A 6720-nucleotide genomic window follows, 5' to 3' on the forward strand; every position below is an offset into this window, starting at 1 on the left:
TTGCTTAAGTAGCTACACAAAAAAATAATGTTTTAAATATAAAAACTAATTTGAACACATTTGGAAAGCCATGGTAGAGATGTAGCCAAGCTGCATCATCACCATTGTCGCCAGATTTTGGATGACGAGACAACCGAGGTTGTAACGGATAAAGCACTTGCCTAATATGTGTAAGGCTGAGGGTTCATCTCTGGCAATCCCCATCCCTGCCTCACAGCCCCTGCAAAAATACTAGCTATGAAGATAAATTCATCTTTGTATTGTTTCACAAGCACATGAGCTACATTTTTTAAATGTTTATTATGCCTACTAGATGGCAGACAAAGGCTCCAGGTGCTTGACATAAGTTAGCTTGTTTTTGAATTATCTTATCGGATAAACGCTGCTGTTGCTCTGGTTTTGTAGATGAGGGAATTAAAGCACAAAGAAGTTGGGTAGAAACATCTTGAGTTTGTGTTTTGGAGCCTGGTTTTGAACCTCAGAGGTCCAAGTTCTAGAGTTTTTACATCATGAGTGTGTTGTATGAGAAAACAGTAACACTCCATAGCACCAATCAACAGAGCCATGTTAAAAGGAAGGCTTAGTAAAGTATGTATCTCAGACAGTTTAGGATTTAAAAAATACATGGAAAATAATAACTAACAGTGATGTCTGATACTTATAAGTATGTGAAACAGTTCTAGCCAGTTTACATACAGATGCCACATATGTATATAAACTGTGGCATGAGTGCTGTAGTTTCATGGACATTTTCTGAATAAGGAGACAGATGAGTTGAGTGGTTTTTTTTTTTTCTCAAAGTATCACAGTGTAAGTCTAAGAGATGACATTGAAGCATAAAGTTTGTCTCGTAGTTACAGCTTCCCATATTTCTATTATATTGCCTCTGAAACCACCAAGCAGTCATCTGATATCTACTCAGTGGACATTGTGTAAGATGCAGAAAGAAAAAAGAATATTTCGCATACAAGAACCTTCAGCTGTTGCTGGATGAATCATCTTTACAGTGCCCACCTTGTTTTTCTGAGACACAGTCTCTCCTTGCCTGGAACTCTCTGATTAATCTTGGTTTGCTAGCCAGGGTTCCGGGGACTTGTCCATCTTTACCTCCCCAAAGTGGAATTACAAGGGCGTGCCATGTGCCTGGCACTTTTGTATTTGGGTTGTAGGCCTTCAACAAGTACATTTTCAATTGGGCAACCTCCCCAGCTCTCAGCAGATTTTCAACATTTTAAGAACATGTGTAAATCCAAAGAATAAGATTTTCATTATTTAGCTTTGTTTAGTTCTTTATACAAATATTTGCTGACATTGTGTTTCAATAAAAAAACACTGATAAATGCATGTTAATATTATGACTTTAATTCCATACAAAAACATGACTATATTTGAGGCATTACAAATATCCATTTGTGATATTCTTTTAATCCATGGAACAAATTCTTCTGGATAACATAATACAGACCTGAGATTTGATTCACTGAGAGTATATCTAAGAATAGGAGTTAAGAATAGAAAAAAAAACAGAAATAATTCAAAGAACATTCACATATTATACACAACTATGAAACAAGAGAGATTTTGTGCCTTTTAGTCTAAAGCTATAACTCAGCATTGATGTCAGCCAAACTGCTCTATGAGTTGCTTATACTAGGGGAGGTACCAGGCATAAGTGGCAAGCACTAAGAGTAGATTGTGTTCTAACAATTATAGACTACAAAAGAAATTTGTATTTTTGAGAACAGTTTGTAATGTAGGTACTCAATTCATGTGAAGGAAAACTGCTTTTCAATCCACAAAGAAAGTAAATATCTAGAGCCAAATAAACATAATAAAGGCTCAAGTGAACATCACACAAACTGCCTGTTGGGCAGGCGTGGGGACTCATTTCAGCTCAAGCAGTAAGTTTCTCCCATAGCAACTAACTTAATTCTAACAACAAAAACAAAACAAAAAAGCAAAGCAAACAAACAAACAGCCAGCCAAGGGTAGCAACAAACTTTTAACAAGACAAAGGAAAGCAAACCAAACTTTGGCAAATTGCCCAAAATTTAAGGTTTTTTTTTTTTTTCAAAATATGTGCCAATTTAAAAGTGTGAAATTCAGTAAAGTATTTAAGCTGTACCTGAGTATTCCAGCTCCGTTTAAATTTTATTTTCTCTTTCTTAGTCTTTCCAATCTCTTTCTTTTTTCCTCTCTTGTTCTTTCTGGATACAGAATAGGGTGAGGGTGAAATTATCTCTTGGCATTAGAAAATAAATGTCAATTTGTACATTTAAAGTCTATGAAGTCATATTCACAGTAATCAAAAACATTTACTATAGACAGCTGTAGACTAAGATACTAACCCACCCCTTCAGTATGCAATCTGAATCTCCCTTATTGGGGAGAAGGCTGTGTGGCTCTGGCTGGCCAGGGACTCACTATGTTGACCAGGCAACCAGCCTGGCCTTGAACTCACGGCAATTCTCCTAACCTGCATCCTGAGTGTGCACTACCACATTGGACTCCCAAGCAGGCATTTATCTGACATTTACTCTGGTCATCTTTCCTTGTCAAATTGTTACCAGAAGCAAAACTTATTTATTGTTTCAGGAAAAAAAAAGATTTGAAGAAGAAAAAATGAAGATTCCAGGGCTGTCTTTTTGTTCTGAAAAACAACAGTTTGGAGCTCAGGGAACCAAACAGAAGTCTGGGAAAATGTATTCAGTGGATATTCAACCTATCTTTGTCATTTCTTGCCATTGGAATCTTAAACAAGGCATTTGTTCATCCATATATTCACTGAAGTATTCTCTTTGAATTCAGATGCTAACACCAGAGATGTTATGAAAAATAGCTAACTAAATAATATCAAAGAGCTTTATCAGGCTGGGATATCTCTCTGTGGTAGAATATTTGTCTAGCACTCATAAGGCCTAGGATTTGTCAACATAAAATCTGTTGTTTAATCATTTCTTTAGAAATTGAAATACTCCAGCCTGGTCTACAGAATGAGTTCCAGGACAGCCAGGACTACACAGAGAAATCCTGTCTCGGAAAAAAAAAAAAAAAAAGAAGAGAAAAGAAAAAAAAAGAAGAAAAGAAATTGAAATACTCTATTTAACTTACTTGTCTAATCATTTTATTACATAAATTGATCTTTGAATATAAGTGTGCTGGCTAGTTTTCTGTCAATTTGATAAAAGCTAGAGTCATTTGAAAGAAGAGAGGCTCAATTGAGAAAATGCCTTCATAAGATTGGGCTGTAGGTAATCCTGTAGTGTGTTTTCTTAATTATTCATTGATGAGGGAGGACCCAGTCCATTGTGGGTGGTGCCATTCCTGAGCTGGTGGTGATCCTGAGTTCTGTAGAAAGAAGGCTGAGCAAGTCATGAGAAGGAAGCCAGTAAAGAGCACTCCTCCATGGCCTCTGCATCAGTTCCTGCCTTCAGGTTCCTGCCCTGTGTGAGTTCTGCCTTGGCTTCCCTTGATGGACTGTGATATGTAAGCCAAACAAACCCTTTCTTCCTCAAGTTGCTTTGGTGGTGGTGTTTCTTCACAGCAGTAAAAACCTTAAGACAATGAGTAAGGGATTTTTTTTTTGTAAGAAAGTTGGAAGAACAACTTTACAAAACGGGGATTTTTTTTCCATGTCACTAGGGATAGAACCCAGGGTCTTGCTCAAGCTGAGCACAAGCACTCCCACTGAGCTACATTCCTAGGTCCCAAGAGAAGTTTCTTTCTTCAGTCTGAGAACCACCTCCATTGTCCAAATTATCTGGATAACAAGCTTACTTTCAATTTTGAGTTTTAAATATAACATAACAAAAGTAACACTAAAAACCCCAAAGAAGAGTGGATATGTTCTCTCCTAATAACCTCCTTCCCCACAGAAACAACCCTGTTGCTATACTTATGTGTCCAGACTTTCCCCTCCATGCACTAAATTACAGTAAACGAGCCAAGAAAGTGCAATTTTCCAAAGACCTAATTGTGACAGTTTGTCTCTTCTGTAGCTGATGTGAGCCTAGGAGAAGTGTGGTGAGCTAATGCTCCTGAGTGAGCATTGTTTGACAGGGGTTCAGTGGGACAGCAAAGCCTTCCTCTGGTCTGAAGGCAGGTGTTGATAGTGTATGCAGAATATGCACACTTCCCTACCATACACACCCATGTTTAAAGACTGCTCCCCAACAGAGCATGCTCCTACTGAGATGAGCTGAACCTGACTCATTGTTCAGCTGTGTATACTAACCCAACCTTCCCTTCAGCTGTATCAATAACTCTGCCTCCCTGTTCAGCTTTAGAACAAACATGCTGAGCTTTCAAGTGCTGCAGCTTCTCCATCAGAAATTCCAGACTATCAGACCCCAGCTTTTGTGTGTCTGTGTGTCTTTTACCACCCTAATTATGTCACACCCTGGAGCCAGACAAGGACACAGCAGAGAACCTTAAGTGAATCAAAGATTGTAACTGGTTTTTGCCTTTTCCAAATGATCGGTGATCGATTGTGCTTCTCTACCATACTAGTATATATATCCATAAAAGAAGAGTTGAAAACTTCAAAACAGGTGAAGCTTGGTCACTACTATTGTTAGTGCGTTGTATCAACCTGTTAATAATTCCTAGTCTTGAACTTCACGATACCATATTAGATCTTTCCAGTAGGGAGGTCTTCAACATGTCCCCATTCCCAGCCAGTCTACTAATGCTACCAATGTGAGAGGCTACTTAAAAGTCTGGCCTGGTGTGAATATCAGTAAATGCTGATACTTATTTCACTGGTGATGCTTTGGATATTTGCTTTGTAGAGATAATCTCTTATAAGCAACACCTATCAATAAAAAAGCCTATGGCCCATGAGCTGAGGCAGGAAATAGGAGATGGGATACCATCCTCTCTCTTCCTGCCAGTGTCCCACCTCCTACTTCCCGTCTCAGTTCATGAGCCATAGGTTTTTTTTTATTGACAGGTGTTGTTTATAACAGATCCTTTCTACATTGCTTTATACTAGAAACAAACCCTGTGAGAGGACATTAAAGCTAAACTTTCCATTTTAGGCTTAGAGGTAGAGACGTTTCCAAAATGAGACAGCTGTTTAGGCAGAGACAATCAAACAGGACCCCATGGGTCTGTGCCCAGGAGAGAACATATCCAGGGAAATTTCTAGGAACAAGTATAATCTCTCCAAGAAAAAAAAGCAAAACCTTTAAGAGAAAATTTTAAGAAAAATATATTAAAGGTAATATGATTAGATGTTTAATAATCTTTTGTAGCTTCCAAGAAATTACTCTCAAGAGCAGAAAAATTGAGTAATGTACAAGAAGCATCAAAATTAGGATGCACAATTAGTCTCTTTTCTGAGAAAAACATTCTAAATCCTCCATGAAAACTACTCCTAAGAGGTTTTTTACCTCAAAAGACTTTCTAACTACCAGAAAGAAAATAGTAACAGCACAACATTCAAGGAGCACAAGAAGAGACTGCTGCATTGCTTAAACATCTTGGACATTCCAGCCTGTTCTGTAAAGGCGAGCTGACATGTCTTTGTTTGAATGGCCACACCACTCTGCAAATTGATGCTGTTGAAATACAATCTGATAGAAATAGGAGCACTGTGGAATTTTAATCCATATCTTTGAAAAATCCTATTTTTAATTTTAGGTGCAGATGCCTGTAGAAGCCAGAGGCTTTGGATTCCCCAGACATTGGAGTTCCTGGTGCTTATAAGCCGTCTCACTCGGCTGCCAGGGATCTAACTCAGGTCCTCTGGAAGGGCAGCAACTGTTCTGAACTGTCTTTTCAGACCCCTGATCTGCATCTGAAGAGACTTGCTGACTTTTTAAACCCGACCCTGACAATTTCATACCCTTGAAAGGACAAGCAGTTCACAAGCACCTACAACACAAAAGTGATCACCATGGAAGCATCTGAAAATACACTCTAGAAGAGCTGTGAAGATAGCTTCGTGGTTAAAGTGCCTGTCCTGCAAATGTGAGGGCTGCAGTTCAGGTCCTGGAACTCACAAGAAAGCTGGGGAGTGACCACTTCTTATTCTAGCACTCAGGAGGCAGAGATGGGATCCCTGGAGCAAGCTGGCTAGCTGAACTAGCCAAGGGCTGAAGGTGAGCCCTAGATTCAATGTGAGAGACCACCCCTCAATAAATAAAGTGGAAAGTAATCCCGGCAAACACCAATGTCAATGTCAGGCATCTACGTGCGCTCAAGCACACATGTCTGCACATACTCAGAACACTTGTGCACTGGTGTGTGCACACAGGTACTCAACTTTGGGCTTCCATTTACACATGTGTATATATGCATACACATGTGACCACACACATGCAAACATGCTCTCACACATGCACATGCAAAAAAAAAATGAAACAGGCATGGTGCCATGGATTACGTCAATACTCTGAGAACTTGTGAAGCTGAGATACAAGCTGAGTTAAAGGCAGACTATAGTAAATAATGAGACCTTGCCTAAGAAACAAGATAAACAAAGAATTTTTACTACAAATATTGGCTGGAGGCTGCTCTTCTGTGAACATTATAGTAAAGAGAAGAAGCTTATATTTTCCTTTGCCTTTAGCTGGTCTGCAGTTTATCGATAGAGCAAGGCAGCTAGATGCATCTGAGCATCAGCCGTCTGCAGCATAGCATGTGTGCAGCTACTGAAGACATTCGGAAATAATACACCACAAGTCTTTCGTTTTTATTTCGCTTGTGTTTTGTAAT

This window comes from Grammomys surdaster, unplaced genomic scaffold (assembly GCF_004785775.1).
Source record: "Grammomys surdaster isolate TR1022 unplaced genomic scaffold, NIH_TR_1.0 125024, whole genome shotgun sequence".
NCBI classification, from domain to species: Eukaryota; Metazoa; Chordata; class Mammalia; order Rodentia; family Muridae; genus Grammomys; species Grammomys surdaster.